An 18,394-nucleotide genomic window follows, 5' to 3' on the forward strand; every position below is an offset into this window, starting at 1 on the left:
ATCTCACCTTCTAATCTGCAAGGGTCCAAAAGAACTTTTGCTGACATTGGCTAATTACAGCACCCTGAACACTGAGAAGGCAAAGGGGAAGCCACAGAGCTCTCAATTTCTCTGGAAGAGGAACGGCCCCAGTCGTGCTAGATGATGCAAACATTTCAGGAGAGGAGTGTGGGAGGAGCCGAGGTATTTGGAACCTCAGGAATGAGATACTGAAAACGTGTGGTGACTCTGCTTTTTCTCTAAATCCTCAGGGAAATGCCCCCACTTCCCTGAAAAAGGATCATAAATATTGCATGGCTACCTTGGCCCAGAGACACCCTGAGCACTTCCCTCTGTAGCAAGCGTCCTGCATTTCCAGCTGAGATGGCTGGATTCACTTGGGACGAGTTACCGACCTCAGCTGCTCACCACCCTGTTTTAGCCTGGTGTGCTCTTACCCAAGGTAGAAATTTTCCAGCAGCCACATGCATCTACTGAATGCTTGGCAATGGTCTTCATGTTTTCTCCTGATAATTCTTTTTTTTTTTTTTTTTTTTTTTAGATTCCTTTTTTTTTTTTTTTTTTTTTTAAAGATTTTATTTATTTATTAGAGAGAGAATGAGAGAGAGCACATGAGAGGGGGGAGGGTCAGAGGGAGAAGCAGACTCCCTGCCGAGCAGGGAGCCCGATGCGGGACTCGATCCAGGGACTCCAGGATCATGACCTGAGCCGAAGGCAGTTGCTTAACCAACTGAGCCACCCAGGCGCCCTCTCCTGATAATTCTTAACAATAGAAAGCCCCAGATTCATCCTATCTTAAAAAATAATAGAAGAGGGAATACAAGTGATAAATTCACATAAGAAGAAATACAGGTTCAAGAAGACACTTGGAACCAAAACATGCTTGAATTCTTCAGTATACAAAGAAATTGAAATGAATGCAACAAGGAAGCGAATCTATTCCTATGGAATTGTGTTGGGGAAGATGATATACAATGCTGGCGGTGGCTAATGGGCACTATCATACACAGCTGGTCAGTTAATATGATAAAAACTTTCTGGGAAGCAAATTGATGATAAGAATCTAAAGTCTATAAAATTGAACACCCTGAGGTCTTGCTATTCCATTTGGAAGATTTCATATTTAGCAACTCTAAACAGATAGTATTATGGATAATACCATGGATAGTATTATGTTCTGTTTTGAATAATAGAAAAGTCAAATAAAGCAGTGGCTCTCTTCACATAGAAGCTTATTTTTGTCATTTAACATGAAATCTGGAAGCAAGGAGCCAGCACTAGACTGGTGGCCTCATAATGCCATCGAAATCCAGTTTTCTTCCCGTTTCCCATCACTCCCTCCTAACTGGGTCCCATTTCATGGTCCCAATATGGCTGCCCATCTCCACTCATTGCATCTGCTTTCCAGGCAAAAAAATAGGAGCAGACAAGGCAAAAGCACAAAACCATGCAAATGGTGGGAGCCACATGTGATCCCCATCAAAGGGCTGCCCCAGAAGTACCACTTAGCATCTTTTGTTCACACTGTATGGACCAGACTTTGTCATATGGAAGATGAAATAATTAGCCAAGGATATTCTTACATTGAACAAAATCAAAATCATATTAGCAAGGAGGAAGAGAAAATAGATGTCTCGTAGGCAAGTTAGTATCTTTGACAATAATTACTAAAGATTGCACATGTATTTTACATGTACAGTATATACATTTATTACACGTACATGTACATAACATTTATGAGCTAAGTAGATTAGATGATATGTAGATGATAGATGGATAGGTAGATAGATAGAAAGAAGTGGGAAGCAACCAAAAGACTCCAAAATTAAGAGTGTGGCTCAGAGAAGTGGTAATAACCCATCCAATGGAGCACCATGCAATCAATAAGCATCAGGGCGGAGAGGGATATTCCAAACTTGGCAAAACTTTACAAAGTATTGCTAAGGGAAAACTAGACCTTTCACAGTGTGTATGGAAAGACACCACTAGGGATGGAAAATCTGATATGTGCATGTGAGCCCGGAGAAATAACCAGAAAGATGTACCAGTGTTAATGGTGATTCTAATGGTGGGGCATGGAATATTATGAGTATTAGATGATTATAAAAATATCTTCATGTTTTTATGAGTTTTCCAAGCTTTAGGCATTGAACAGATACTACTTTTGTCATCTAAAAATAAAAAAGCTATGAAAAAAAAAAAGGACTGAGTTTAACTTTTCCTGATGGAGTCCCAAGGAAATGAGTCGTTTCATGGAATTGGGCCAAAGTAACAGAAAGCTGGTCTCTGGATTTGGACAGTTTATATTCAAGAAATTCGGGACTTATTTGTGGAAAGCAATCACATGGCCTCCTTCCAGATGTTCTCAATCCCCCACATTTGCTTTCAGAACAGGTAAACAGATGAAAATAAATGTGCTCGGGTTTGTTTCTCATTTTGTTTTACTTTCGTATCTCATTGAAGGCTTAATTTGATTAATTTTAAAAACCCTTGGTTAAAATAAAAAGAAACGTAGAATGTTACTATGCATTAATATTAAATTATATGGCTCTTCGTGAAATGAAGTTTTCTTTTTTTAACTTTTCATTTGAGATCTTTTCTTTGCAACTGTAATTGAAGCTTCAAAAAAGTTGCCTTTCCTGGGGGGGCCGGGGGGTTGGTGGTGGGCATCCTCTTTACTAAAATGAGTGAGCTTACGGGCACCTGGGTGGCTCAGTCATTAAGCGTCTGCCTTCGGCTCAGGTCATGATCCCAGGGTCCTGGGATCGAGCCCCGCATCGGGCTCCCCGCTTGGCGGGAAGCCGGCTTCTTCCTCTCCCACTCCCCCTGCTTGTGTTCCCTCTCTCACTGTGTCTCTGTCAAATAAATAAATAAAATCTTTAAAAATAAATAAATAAAATGAGTGAGCTTTTTCTCCCTGTGCAGAGAACACAGCACAGAGTGCTGTATGGGGATCTATATTTATGTGATGTACACATCTATATTTATATGATGCACCTCCTAATAAGGGCATCCTATAGCTCCATGACCAGCTGGAGCCCTTCTGTTGAATCGTTTAAGGTGCTACTAACGTCATGTTGAAAGGGACCACCTCACACGGGGTCTAACAGGTGCTGCTGAGTCCTTGTGCATTCACCGTTGAATGCAGCCCTCCCAGTGAGCAAATAGCCCTGAGACCAAAACAAGAGGTCCCTTCTCTGTCCTGACTGCCTGGGCCGCTTACCCAGAACATAGAACAGCAGAGTGAAAACTCATGCCAGGACCCAAGTTCCTGGCCCTATGTTTTCAATGGGAAACCGTCATCTGTTTCATAGGTTAGGAAGCAAAGTAAAAAAGGTGAAACTTTTCTAGTAAAATGCCTGTGAACCATGTTGGGCTGATTTTCACGTTCACTTCATTTTCAATTACAACATCTATCTCTCCGTCTCATTCCCCATCATACTCGCGGGACACGAAAGGGAACGTGACCACATGACATATAGGAAGACGAAAGGTTTGGTAGAGGCCCAAGATGACACAACCTTTGTATCTCGGCTGCCTTTTATTAGCTGAGAGAGGTGTGAAACAGAGGCAGGGAAATCTTATTTTAGGGGAGGCAGGGTATAGAACACTGGCATTGGAGCTCAAGTTTCATTCATCCAGTGGATAGTTGTGAGCGCTTCCAGGACTCGGGGATACAAGGCAGATAAAGCTCTCCTCCCCCAGCTTGTGGAGCTAAGATGTGGCAGGGAGAAGCAGAAAGGGAATAAGGTGACTCCACCTTCCAGCTGGGGCGGCGGGGCAGGGAAAGTGCTGGGGGAGACCGATGAGTGCAGCAAGTTCGTGCCGGCTCTGGCAGGATTGGGCAGGGCCAGCGTCTGGCAGATGCGACTTTTAGGCAGAGAAGTTTACAACAGGATGTGGCCAGGCATGGAAAGATCTGGGGAGGAGCACCCCAGGCTGAGGGGAGAGCAAGGCAAAGGGTCTGTGGGGAGCAGGAGACCAACACGCTGGAAGGACTGAGAAATGATGAGATAATTTTGGTGGTCCTTTTGGCAGCAAGAGCAGATGAGATTCAGAGAAAATAATAAAAGGGCCCCTAAAATGTTGGCATAGGGAAAAGGATATGGAGACGGAAGATGGTGAATATTCTTATCACAGTCCTGCTTAGGGAAGATCCCAGTCCAGTGTGTCCTTGGTAGTGTCCGGAATAAAAGTGCATTGAAATATTCTACACAATAGCTATTGTAACAATAAGTATAATTTATAAGCTAGTTATTAAAATAGTTTACACAGAACTTTTGTACATATTATCTTACTAAATTAATTCAAATCCTCCATCATTCATTCATCTAGTAATCCCGAAAATATTATTTTACTTTGGATCAGATTTGCTGGGATCATGGAATGAGCTCCCATTTCAGTCAGTTGCATGACCACACACTAGAACTGCTTCTCCCCAGGCCACTGTTTCACAGATGTGTGCTTATCTCAACTGGTTCAGCCTCTCAGCATTTACTACTGTTATTTGGAGTCTTCACGGCCTTGCCTGCTCACAGTGGATGATCTTTGGTTGTGAATAAGAGCTGCCTTTTAATTTTTCTCAAGCCTTCTAGATTTATCTCATAAGTTTGTTGTGAAGATAAATGACATCACCGGTGGGGCCACCTCTGCTTTATTTTTATCCTCTTTAATCTTCCATGGGATTATAGCACCGAGTGAATTAAAACAGTGTACAATTTCCAAAAAGTTTCATATTGTCATTTGGAGAATGGAGACTGTTATAGTCCTGATTGTAAACAACGCAGATTCAGCTTGTTATTCACATAATCTCTTGAGCAGTGAGCATTGCTAAATGCAGGCTTCAGATGGGCCCCATGGTGCTGTCCTTTGCGGGCCACACAGAGATGCCTTTGCTCTATCAGAAATCAAGAAATGCAGTACTCCTTCAGGCGCTATTCGTGCTTATGTGATTGTCATCTTCATTCAGCTCTCCTACACATCAAAGTAGAAAAGAAGCAATCCTGTTACTTGAATACAATAATGAAAATGAGGATTAGGTTTTATTTTAATCCTTTTAGAAAGGAGGGTGCAAGTACTCTAACTCAGTGCTGAACCCTACAGAGAGTGATTTATGGGATAGAGAAACCTCAAGAAGACACTTGGAAAAAAATGAGACAAGTTCTGACCAGGGGAAGGAGAATTGTGATGAGATTGGTTTTCTTCCCCTTTAAAATTCCCTGCTTTACACAGATGGAATGCTTTATGTTGTAAATAAAGCTACATTTAATCCCTTAAAAATGTGTCCCTGAGCCATTATTATGGGGTCATATTTGTCACGGATTCTACGGAGATGTGTTCATTTTGCACCAAAAATATGAAACAGAGGATTTCGTGGGCTTCAAATATTGGAATTCATTATCTGCATTAGGAAAAAAGAGGGCTGAGCCAAAGGTTCCAGGTCATGACTAAAAACTCTGGAAGAAGAAAAGAGGACATATGATACCTTGTTCTTGACTTGTCCCATCTCTTCAACCACAGAAAGGGTTTATAAGATTTCTTGCACTGCCACCATTTAGCGGCTCATCTTGTGGGCCTATTGTTCTCTTTCACCTACTCTTCCTTACTTCCTATGGGCTATGGGAGACAGGAGGCTTGGGACAGACCAGCTACAGAGTGAGTGCTGCTGGTGGCGGGGGCGGGGAGGGGGGTTAATTCATGCACAGTGACAGTCAGAGCCTCTGGATGTGCTTCTTGGACACGCCTAGACACACATTGTCTATTGGTGGAGCTATGTGCCGAGAGGGCAAGAGATGATGGTTCAGCTTGTGGTTTCTTGGAGAAGTCCAATCCCAGCCCATTTCTTTTTTCTTTTTTTTTTTTTAAGGATGACAGTGTTTTAACCCTATTGGCTGTTAGCCCTAGAAGACTCATCTTCTTCACCATCTCGATAAACCTGTTGTTCACATTAAAACTCAGTGCTCCCATGACATTTTTATATATTTTGATTCTTCTTATGACTTTCTTGGTGCTAACTACCTCTTTATTGTCAACGTCGGGGGAATGTCATGGCCAATTCATGTTCCTGAGTGTCCCGTCTTAACTGTTTGAAGATTGACCAAAACCACCTTTATCAGAGGCAAATACATACCCTCCAAATCACTTCTATCCCATATGGGTTTTAAACTGGCATTGTAACATGTTTAAATCGTTTTATTCCTATTACCAAGTTTTGTGACAATACCGGAGTCTCATTTTTACATCTACTAAACATTACCAGACATCTCATGAAGATTACCCTCCAAATTATAGCCCTAATAGGAAAAGATTTTCCAGCCACAATTTGTTTCATTACCTCCTTCAGTGTATTGATATATTACTACTTAGGAAAAAAAATCTGCTCCTTCAAATGGCTTGTTTCCTGAACATGAGGAGTAAAATTGGGACAGTCTGTCCTCACAATGTTTTTTGGACCAAAGCAATTCAAGATGAAGACAAGCTTTTGAAGAGAATAAACCGCTTCAGTCAACTGCATTACCATTGATTGAAGCAAGGGTACCAGTGAGGAGAAAGAGTACAACAGTTTAAACCTTGGAACCGTTTGCACACAGATCAGCCTCGAGGGTGTGAAACAGCCTCCATTGTGAGTGGGGAGGAAGGAAGTACCTATTTCATTTTACTTAGAAGCTTGGACCAGACTCTCCTCTTCGATGGTCCTATCTGGGCTCCCATGAATTGGTTTCACAATGCCTCCTGCCTCCCACCTGCTGCCTTGTTAAGCAATTTGGTTATTGCTGTCATTGCAAATGTTCTTGAGTGATTTTAAAGGCACAGGCCTTCCCTTTGTTTGGGAGCTGAGCACACTTTCTTTCACTTACCGTCAGGCTACTCGGAGGCTCCTAAAAACGCTTTGGTGAGGATTGTGGTGTGTGCATGCAGCAACACCTTTTAAACAATGCCTTATAAACAGGTGCACCCCATATTAGGGGTGTAGCTTGAGTCCCCATCCTCGTGGCTTGACGTCTCTGGCCTCAGAGCAGAAGCTGAAGGAGCATGTTGTTGCTCTTCTTTTGATGGATGAACACAATAAATCAAGGTAGTTTCAGCATTCTTAAGGGACCACAGTAAAAGGGTTAGGAAAAAATTGAAATAAATGAGTGCTTTTCAAAGCAGGAGATTAATAGCTCTGGAAATCCCAGAAATCATGTCAGGAAAAGTTTTCCAAATCTCTCCCTGGCCATCCCCTAATTGGCACACCCTCCAGCGGAGCGGTGCTGGCCCTTTGCTGACGGCTTCTACCTTTAACTCCCACAGCTGAAGTGGGTAGAAGCACCTTCCAGCACATGGAGATGAACAGAACTGAAGTCCTGTAAGCATTATGGAATTTACTTCTTGAAGGACTTCCCACTGTTTCCTAAGTGGTGAGGACCAGTGACTATCACCATTTCCATCAACTAGGAGTAGGACATGGTGGTTTCAGATTCCATGATGTAGATCTCCAAGGGCTGAAAACCTCTTTCCCATATTCCTGCTTCCTAAGAAAGTTTGCCCTGTGGACCTCTCTTAATTATATAACTTTTACACCTTAACCTCAGTTATGTCCTCATATTATAAAAATTGCCAAATTTATCTTTAAAATGTCCCAAGTTCATAAGACAATGTAGCTTCCAGGTTTTAAATTCAAAAAAGAACCTATCCACTTTCTCTTTAGTAATTCATAAGCTGATTTTCACAGCTCCGACTTTGTACTGACTGATAAAGTGATACCGCCTTTGAATTTATATCATCCACATTCGAAATGTCTTTATTCTTTTCTTTCTTCATTAGGGTGATATGTCCATAGAATAATGACGTATTCACACAGTCACCAGAATGTTAGGAGAAGTCAAGATCTCTAATTGGAACCAAGGTGTATTCTCTTGATCTAGGACAATCATAGGCACCTAGAACTTGCGCTGGTGGCAGGAGCAGAAGTTAAGTGATGGGCAAAGGCATCCGAATTAAGAAGTAGCTTTATCTACACTTCATCTCAAGCCTGATCACTCTGAGTAACATTCCAATTCCAGAAGTCCACAGAGGCCACTCTGGGACCGGGCTGACATATAAATAATAAAGTGGAGATAAAACACAGTAACTTAACAATGGAAATGACTGGCAAGTAGCTTTTTGATCTATGGCTCTTAAGGGGAGGCTGGAACACAGATTCTCATGAGGCCAGGGAGAAATTCCCAATTAGACAATGTTGATGGATGGGTTGTATTTAGTAGCATATACACCTTCATGGGATTTCTAGAGCTGTATTTCCTTATCCGAGGCCCGGGACTAGCTACTTCTTCCTTTGTCAGCGATTATACGTGATTAAACCCAGCACTGGATTTTCTACTAACAAAGATTTCTATCAGTTGTTTATGAAGTTGAACATAAACGACCCTGAGTGATAATGGGGTTTTATCATGGATCATTAACTGAGTGTGCCAAAGACCCTGATACAATACCTCCTCTAAGGATGTAGGAATGAAATGTATTTTAAAAATTCAAAATATTACCTGTGTTTCAGACATAAGGAAAAGCTACAAATCAGTTTGAAATTCCATGAGCAATGAGCCCTGGAATAGGAATATGCTTTGAAAACAGACTGCTTAGAACAAAATGTTACAGTATAATATAACCCCGGTAATTTTTCATTGAAACTTTCCACCCACTACTTCGGAAAGGAAAAAGTGCTCTTGCGTCCTGTGCCACCCATTATGCATTTACTCTTCCCTGAATTGTATTAGCTGCCGAGCAGGATGTTCTGGGACTGCTCACCAGGCCGTCGTCATTCCGTTTTTACTCTATGAAGTGGCATTACTTGTTAGTTATGAAGTGGAAAATGCAGGTATTGTAATTCACTATACTTGCTCATAGGAAATATAGCGAACAAGAAATTAAACTATTTTTTTTCATGTATCTGAAAAGGCATTTATTGATTAGCTAAAATCATTCAATTCTCAATTCCTCTACCATATCTAATTGGGATGATTTCTTAACTAATTATTAGTATAATCGAATAATTTAAATTAATGTGATACAAGTTGATGTCATCTGTTTTGAATTGTTGGACTTTTATTAGAAGTTTAGGGTATGTCATTGAAAAGATTCTTAGCAACCAGGCCATATTCACCTTATTTGGTCTCCTGTTCGGAAAGACCCACATTCCTGTGTCTCTGCTTCTTATAATGCTTGTTGAATAAATGAGAAGATATTGGGAACCATATAAGATGTGACCTCCTAAGAGTAAACCAGGGAGTGCACCATGAACTCTCTAGACACTCTCTGTGGCAGTAGCTCTCTAGGACAATAAACTTGTCACTTTGTGTCTCATGAAGTTGAATAACTCCTGTGGATGATGTGAGGCCCATCTCCCTAGCCCTACTACTCATTCTCATCTGACTAATAGAAGGGATAAAAGAACAACAGAAAAGTAGCTGTGAATTTGCTGCATTTTTTATGGGGGTCAAAATTCATGATAGATTATTTGGGGGCATCTGGGTGGCTCAGTTGGTTAAGTGTCAGACTCTTGGTTTTGGCTCAGGTCATGATCTTGGGGTCCTGGGATTGAGCCCTGCATTGGGCTCCATGCTCAGTGGGGAGTCTGCTTGAGATTCTCACCCTCTTCCTCTGTTCCCCTGTCCCACCTCTCTCAAATAAAAAAAAAGAATATTTGGATGATTTAAATATTTGGATTACTATCATTAATTTACTCCTTTTCTCTGAGGACTACAGGCAGGTCATACTGGCAATATCCATAAACAGAACCATCCTATGGAATGCAATCCTGAGACATAGCAGATTGGCTCTTACTACCCATACATCCAGTTATTTAAAAAAAAAATTTTTTTATTAACACATAATGTATTATTTGTTCCAGGGGTACAGGTCTGTGATTCATCAGTCACACATAATTCATAGCGCTCCCCATAGCACATACCCTCCCCAATGTCCATCACCCAGCCATCCCCTCCCTCCCACCCCCCTCCACTCCAGCAACCCTCAGTTTGTTTCCTGAGGTTAAGAGTCTCTTATGGTTTGTCTCCCTCTCTGGTTTCGTCTTGTTTCATTTCTCCCTCCCTTCCCCTATGATCCTCTGTCTTGTTTCTCAAATTCCTCATATCAGTGAGATCATATGATACTTGTCTTTCTCTGATTGACTTATTTTGCTCAGCATAATACCCTCTAGTTCCATCCACATCATTGCAAATGGCAAGATTTCATTTTTTTTTGTACATCCAGTTATTTTTAAAGTGAAACACGGCAGAATTATCTTCACATCAAGGCTCTGCCTCTTAGTGACTGTGACGGAACAAGCTACTTTGCTTATCTGAACCTTAGTTAATTCATCTGTATGACAGACACAACATCTACTTTGTAAGGTAAGGTAAAACCCCGGAGTACCTGGAATGTAGTAGGTGCTCAATAAATTGGACTTGATATGATACAGGTCAAAGCAAAAGGACCAAATACCCATGGACATGTTTCCTCCCCCCAATTTTTTTTTAAAGATTTATTTATTTGAGAGAGAGAGAGAGAAAGTGGGTGCAGGGAAGGGGTAGAGGGAGAGAATCCATAAGCAGACTCCCCGCGGAGAGTGGAGCCTGACATGGGACTTGATCTCCTGACCCATGAGCTCATGATCTGAGCTGAAACCAAGAGTTGGACACTCAACCGACTGAGCCACCCAGGCATCCCTCCTCCAAAAATTTTGTTATCTATTTTCCACACTTCTTTGCTTATTTCTAGATTTGCTGATGTACTGCATTTCTCATCACTATTAAATTCAAGAGTAAATTTTAGAAAAAGTACAAATAAAATGAATAGTTCTTATGAAAGTCATCATAACCATGGACGCAATCAAAGGCCCTATTCCTACTGCATCCCTTATTTCTTCTCCCAAAACCTTTATCTAAACCTTGGGAAACCAGTCAGTGAGCAAGCCAATTAAGTCTACAATTTTCAAATAGTTCTCGTTTTATAAATTTAACACGGTGGCAATCTTGTGGACACCATTCGCTTTATTATTCAACCTCATTGTGACAAATGCAGTTCATCTGTAACCAGAGCCTTTGTGGGTTTAATAATGATTATTTTGTCCTTGTGCGTTAAATTTTAAAATTCAGGAAGCATACTAGTTATTCACAACTTAAAAGTAAAATGATTGCTTGAGTAAGAAGACGTTTAAGACTGCTTGGAGCACACAGGCACTAAGCGCCCTTCAGAGTAGATACCGTGGAGCTCTTCTATTTCGACCTGAGGTTCCTCAGTCTCCAGGTCTCATGGACTCACTGGTCTAAGTGAGACCTGGTGGGTGGGAGTCTTCAGTGAGTTGAGGAGAGGCTGGTTGGGGGTATCTATTCCATCTTGTGAGGATGGGGTTGGGTCGTGGGTGGAAGGAGGTAGAATCCAGAGGCAGGACGCTGAGGGCTCGGTGGTCGATGTGCAGCCATGCTTTAGAGAGGGCTTGAGGCTGTTGTCCTCTGACCATGTCAGAGACACAAAGATATTGATTTGCTCAAAAATGAGGAAAGCCATGTCCTCCCCTTGGCTAGACCAGACGTAATGCTTCATAGCCTTTGTGGCAGGGAGACCGCCTCATCCAGGTGCTGCCGGCAGGGAGCTCTTGAGTCATTCCGTGTGCCGTGGAGCACGTCCAGGGTGATTACAGTAGAACCCATTATGGCCGGATTGGCAGGGCTATTCTCATTTGAGGATCTATTAATTATTCCGCTGTACGACCTCATTTACCTCAGACACTTCAACTCTCTTTTAACTAAAGCTTGGTAAAATTTTCCTGGTAGTAAAAACTTGCTTGTGTTTTAAAGCAACTTCGGGCTGTGCAAAGTGGAGTGGGGAAAATGTAGAGCATGGCAGAGAGGGCCCCTGCTTAAACCCACGATTTCTTCCTGGCACTTAACTGACGGTGGCTGAAAATATTGTCTACTGTGCGTGCTAGGTGACAGTCTGTTTTGTACTCATCCCTGGGTTTTAAGAGGTTTTCTCCGCGTGAGTGTGTAAGATTTATCAGTGTTAGCAAGTTACCCAGTGTGCCAGCTTCTAATACCCGAATCCAAATCTCAAAGGATGTTCCTATGTTCTAGTTAAGATACTCTGTTTATTATATCCATAGATCAACCCATAGGTCAAGTCAACCCATTAATGTTGTGGCATGAAGCTGAATGGTTGGCTGACTTATTAGGGTAGTGCAGATAACCATGCCAATGATTAAGCCAAAAATTCTGCTTTGAGGCATGACTGGTTTGTAATCAGGGGGGAGTTGTCCAGATCCTTGGACCAGGCCCGGGTCCTGCGTCCCCCCGTGTGTTCTGTCTACAGAGTGTTCCTCCCTCTAGGTGCCTTCCCCCTGCCCCGTCCGCCGAAGCCTCCCTGCAGCCTGGCTCTGTCCAGGCACAGAACAGAGAGGTCTAGGGAGCGAGCACTCCCTCTCCTTTGCTGACCCCAGAGCTGCCTGTCCTGGACACCGCCCCCTCCTCTTGCTAGCCCCAGCCCTGCTCGGATTCCTAGTGTGGCTCTGAGACTCAGCCAAGGGATGTGCCGTGCGTCCACCGGTGACTGCATGTCACATGCAGCGTAACCACGATTGTATTTTGTTCCCGGCACAATCCCAAGTACCCCCTTTCCCTGGAACCATCCTCTTTTCAAACGTAATCCACCCAGTAGCCAGGTGAAGGGGCAATTACTATCCTTGATATTCAGAGGAAGCTCAGAGGGGTAATAGCGGGGGAGCTGGGACGTCAGCCCGGTGTGAGGGGCAGCCTCTTTGGTCCCTGGTTCTGGCGGCTGGCTCTGGGACGGGCCGTTTCCTGTTTCTCCATCACCATACGCATTCCTAGGAACGGGCTCCCACTTTCCTTTAGCACAAACAATGACAAGCAGCCCTGTTTTCCACACCTGCTTGGGTCTCCAATGTCACCTCCTCTTGGTCTGGGGGTGGAGAGTGGGGCCCCCGGACTTCTGGTTTCACCACTTATTGCTTGTGACTTGGGGATGTCACTTAACTGCTCTGTGCCTTGCTTTCCCCGTGTGCGGACTGGGGCTCCTGGGACATATGTGCCTCAGGGTCTGTCTGGAAGACGCCCTGAGCTGATGTAAAGCCCGTGGAGACGCGCCCGGCCGGTGGGCAGCCCTCCGTCTGTGTCGGCCAGCATTACGGTGCCTCCCAACGTCTGTGCTGGCCTTCCTCTTAGGAAACCCCACGTATGCTTATGTGGTGGCAGCTGTGGGAGTGACGTGCCCGCAGGACGCCCCTGGGGACTGTGCCTCTCTAAGCACCTGGAGATGGACTGGGTCCTGGCGCTCCTCACGCCTGACACCAGCAGACGAGCTGGGCCTGCCTCGACTCCGTGGGCAGCCTCCCTCTCCCGGAAGCTGGCTGATGGCACAGGACGAGAGAGTGCGGTGAGGGAAGAGGGTCTAAACCACACTGGCATGCAGCATGAGCTGGTCCCATTCCTACAGGGCACGAGCCACAGCTGCTGGGACCTGCAAACCCTCCCGGGGATCCACCCTTAAGGCTGAGAGGCATGGCTGCCGCAGGCGAAAGACACTATTGGCCCCAGAGAGAGTGGGAAGCCATAGATTTTTGGCATATATGTGGAGAGGGAGGGAGAGGGAGACAGAGAGAGAGAGAGAGAGATTTTGAGGCCCTGGCTCACACGCTTGTGTGGCTGGGAGTGTAAGGTCTGCAGGCTGAGCTGCCCACCTGCAGAGCCAAGGAGGGGCCGCTGTCACAGTCCAGACGGGAAGGCTATCCGTGGCCAGAAGTCCCTCTTCCTTCCTCATGAAAGCTCAGTCTTATTTTTTTTTTAAAGCATTCAACTAATTAGATGAGGCCCACCCACATTATGGAGGAGAATCTAGAAGTGTAGTGATTTACACGCTAATCTCATGTAAAAAATACATTCACATCCATCTTTGGCCAAATATCTGGGCACCATGGCCTAGCCAAGTTGACCTGTCGAAAGGCCTTTGGAATGGACTGGAGGTCACACACTCTTTCGTTCTTCACCTGGGATTTCTGTGCCCCCACATTCCTGAGATGAGTTATTTCAGGCCACAATCACTTTGTCAGTCTTAAGTTGTCACATTAAGAAAGCATCCTCTTTGGGATGACCGTGGGGCTTTTCAAATGGACAGAGGGCATGCTCATGAAAATGGCAGATTATGTTTGTAGAACGTTCTCCAGACACGGGATGGGTTCTTCTGTGACTCTTCCTGACAGTAGAATCTCTTTCTCTCTCTCTCTCTCTCTCTCACACACACACACACACACACACACCCCGCCTTTGTGTTCAAACAAACAAAGTTCTCTCGGTCCTGGATAGGAAATGAGTGGAATTTTTGAGTTATATCCCCGGAGCCCTACTTCTCTGCGGCAGATATATAAAGAAAGGACACTTTCTTGTTATTGATTCTCTGACGAAACGCAGAAGACCGTGTTCTGTGGGGCACTGACATTCTGCGTTTTGCTGCACATTTGCAGAGAGCACGAGCCTGCTAATAACCTAGTGAATTATTATGATAGCAGAGAACACTTTGGTGGTTATGATATGCTTCTGAGATTTTACGGATGCTGGAAGGAACACAGATGATGCTTTAATCCTCCAATTTGTACATGCAGGTACGGATTGTAACTGCTTGGTAAACTGCTCTGTCGTACTTTCATAGGAATGATGTGCATGGACCAACATTATTTATTATGTCAAGTAGGTAAGAGAGTTGCACAGCGGCTGTGAGCACTGAGCGTGCAGGGAACCGGACAGCCTGGACCTCCTTGTTATCATTTTTGAGCACATAGTTCTTGCCCACGTGGGACTTGCAGCTATTTTGAAAGCATGTTGACGTGGGAGTCATAGCTTACTGCAAATGCAAACTTCGACTCTGAAATCAAATGTTGTGTCATGCCTGGGAGAAAGGAGGATGTAAGTGGGTTTAAACTTTGCAGGATGGGACCTGTGATTCGAGCGGGGGGAGTGGGGGCTTGTTCTTCTGTGAAGCCCGTTCTCCTCCCGGCTGTGCGGCCGTCCAGCACAGCACCCCTGCCCGGTGGGCACACACACCTCCCTGCGGAGGGGCCCCTTTGTCCTCCACCTCTGTCTTTGGACGCCACATGGGGCCTCATGGCTTCAGTTCATGGGCTTTGGGGCTCTTTGCTTGCAAGACCGAAACAAAGCCCTCATTCTTTAATCCTTCTGGACCACCTTCTCTACTTCTTCTCTAGGATTCACACGGCTTCTCTCCTCCAGTGGCTCCCTCTTCTTTTCAGGCAAGCACTGGGAACTTGGTGGTGCCCAGCACTGACTCTCGTTCCTGGACCTGACCGATCTACAAGGCTGCCGGCTCCTGGACCTGACCGATCTACAAGGCTGCCGGCTCCTGGACCTGACCGATCTACAAGGCTGCCGGTTCCTGGACCTGACCGATCTACAAGGCTGCCGGCTCCTTGTGTCGATGGCAGCTGAGAGGACATTCTCCACTCTCTTCATATCCAGCAGCAACCGCAGAGCCCAGGCCCGAGATCCCTCGAGGGCTTATCTGATTTTATTTCCTTGGAATGTTCTGCAAAAGGACATCAATGTGTGTTTTCCTTGTAGTGGTTCATGGTACACACAGAAGCCGACTCATATCTGGGGAATTTGGAAGGAGCCTATTTTATACCAACACTGAAACCAAAGCCATGTTGATTCTCCCTGTACAATGATACTTTCTCTAATTATTTGGGTCATTTCAGTGGCTGCTGTGGGTCCGTCAGCATCCCCTCTTTAGGGGAAACAGACACTGCTGAGATCTGGGGCATCGGACCCGAGCTTGCAGGAGAATTTCAGGGCCAGTGACTCTCGGGAGCCGGGGTGTGGATGCCTCCACTGCCCCCGCCCGGGACAGGGTGTCCCATCCCTCCGGCTCCCAGAGCTCCCTGCCTCTGGGTGTGCTCACACCGCATTCGGGGTTGGGACCCTCGATCGGTCGCCGACAGCGAGCTGGTCCCGTCGCCGGTGCTGTCCCCAGGCTCTGCCTCCGCCCAGTGCTCAGACTTGAGCTACGCAGCAGGGTGCTGGGTCCGTGCCGAGAACATGTTTACAGTGACCGTCCAGCCACGGTCCCTCCCACATGCTGCCCGCCTGGGATCGCATGCACCGAAATAAGCACCTGACGTTGCTGGAAGGCCCGCATTTTTGGGGGAAACACCAGTGTTCAGTTGGGATCATTGTTTCAGTAAAGTAAAATTCCATCTGTTTTTCTGATGACAATGAATGGACTTTATTTCACCGGGCCTAGTGTTCCCTGCACTGGCTTTCCTGCCCCCGCCAGGACCTCCCCTGCTGTGGTAGGACTCCCCGCAGCCGTGGGGTCCCACCCTGCCGCCTGCCAGCCCTGCGCGTGGGAAGCCCTGAAATGCAGCCAAGCGGCTGTGTGCTGCCCACAGCCCGGGCGACCTGATGTGCCCCGACCTCCCTCGGGTGGACAGCTAGCTGGGCGCCGGGCGGGGGCCTCGGCTCCTCGCGCCGGGAGGGGTCTGTCCAGTTCTTAGAACCCTGGGGCGCCTCTTCTAAAATAGCCTTCTCTTCACAGGCCTTTCCGCTCGGTCCTCCAGCAACTTTCCTCCTTCAGGGACGACATGTAGCGTCCGTGCCAGGGTGTGTGTGTGTCCTTGCTCCACACCGTTTCCAGACACAGCATGGCCCAGATACTTGCGATTCAGGCCAAGAGCCTCATGTCAAATGACTCAACTCAACTTTTTCCAAACTGGCTGGCATGACCCAGGCCACTGTGCCCGCTTTCCTCCAGCACAGTAGCCCGGATGCTGGGGCCAGGGGGCTGACGGCCTCTCCCTCGGCGCAGCCTCTGCAGCCACGGAGAACTCAGAGAAGCCCTCCCTGACCATGGCACCCTGACCGGAGCTGCCCCGAGGCCCCCGACGGCCAGGGCAGGGCGGCCTGGGACGCGCCCTTGGGGCCCGGTGCCCGCGCATCCTCCGACACGCACCCCGTGATTCATTCCATGGCTTCTGGAGCTCGTGGGCAGGGACTCCCCCTGCCTGGCTGACCACAGCCAGAGGGGCCTGATGAGCTGTGGACAGTGACGGCCCCGACCAGCCCCAGTGCTTCTGACATCCTTTTGCAAAGTGGTGTTGACTTCCTCCTTCCAGAGTCACCGGGAATTAGTATAATTGCACTCAAATATTTGCAGACTTTGCATCTGTTTTTCCTAGCAGATTTTGTAGAGCATGCCAAATATTCATGTTAAAAATCTACTTGGGGGGGAGGAGGAAGAGAATAAATACAATTAAAATGTGGGCTGACCCGAAGAAGTTCTGGACAGTTACCAGGTTTCGATCTAAAACACCTTGAGTTCGTATTGACCTATTGCAGGTGGCAGAAGTTTTAAGAAAGGGGTTGAGGGTTTTGTTTTGCACAGATAACTGTCTGCAAAGGGAGGAGCCTGGGAACAGGCGGATTCGCTTCCTGCCCGCGCTGTTGAGTGCACTTGCTGTTTCCCGAACAGCTAGATGGAGCTCTTTCATCTTTCATTAACCAGAAGCCATTTTAGGAATGAGGCTGGAGAAGGAGGTTCCTGCGGGAGACCCGTGTGGGAATGACTCATCGCTCGCATCTTCCTGGCGACGGGGTGGCTGATAAGAGAAGATGGGGTGGAAGGAAGGTGGGCTGGAGGTGATCTACTGGGTGACTGGCCAGGGAAAAGCCTCAGTGGCCAGTGTACAGAAAAGGGTGCAAAGTGGGGGAGGCGCTGGGTTGTGTGATGCGGCCAGCTGCATGACTCAGGCTCATGCCTTCAGCACGTATCTTGGAGCGAGTCAAGCAGAGTGGGATGAGATTTGTTGGAGAAACCCTGGGGCTAGTTATTCCCAGTGGACTTTTCTCTAAGTGGTTAAGTAAACCCAGCCTGTTCCCCTGAGGGGGTTCAGGGGGTTCGGGCGCTCCAGAAAGAGGCTGATGGAGACTTGAGGCTCCAAGCCCAAGCTTGCTATTTGTTTTTACAGAGATGAAGTGTGGATTTACATCTTGTCTCCGCTCACCAGGAGGATTCTTGGAGACCAACGCATCCTTAGGCTCCGTAAATGTACTTAATACTGTGTCTTAGGCAATAAATGCATTTTGTTTTGGGTGTGATGGACGGGAGCTTTTGTGTGAAGAAGAAGCTCATATTGACATTCAAGTCTCATACTGATGACGAAGTGGGATAATTCTTCCAATATTTTATTGTAAAAATTTCAGGCACAAGGCAACATTGAGTTTCAGTCAACCCTTGTCCTAAATTCTACCACTGACATTAGACTATACATGATTTGTCATCCATCTGTCTCCTCTGTCCCTCCCTCCTTCCCCCACCCTCCCCTTCCCGC

General features: G+C 46.0%; 1 long non-coding RNA gene across 1 annotated transcript; it reads left to right on the plus strand.

The window, feature by feature from the left end:
• Positions 1 to 17,295: 17,295 nt before the first annotated feature.
• LOC118555586 (uncharacterized) lies at positions 17,296 to 18,161 on the plus strand. The gene is made up of 2 exons (XR_004927074.2): positions 17,296 to 17,691; positions 18,032 to 18,161. It is a non-coding gene; the product is annotated as an uncharacterized LOC118555586 (long non-coding RNA).
• Positions 18,162 to 18,394: the final 233 nt, after the last annotated feature.

Source organism: Halichoerus grypus, chromosome 4 (assembly GCF_964656455.1).
Source record: "Halichoerus grypus chromosome 4, mHalGry1.hap1.1, whole genome shotgun sequence".
NCBI classification, from domain to species: domain Eukaryota; kingdom Metazoa; phylum Chordata; class Mammalia; order Carnivora; family Phocidae; genus Halichoerus; species Halichoerus grypus.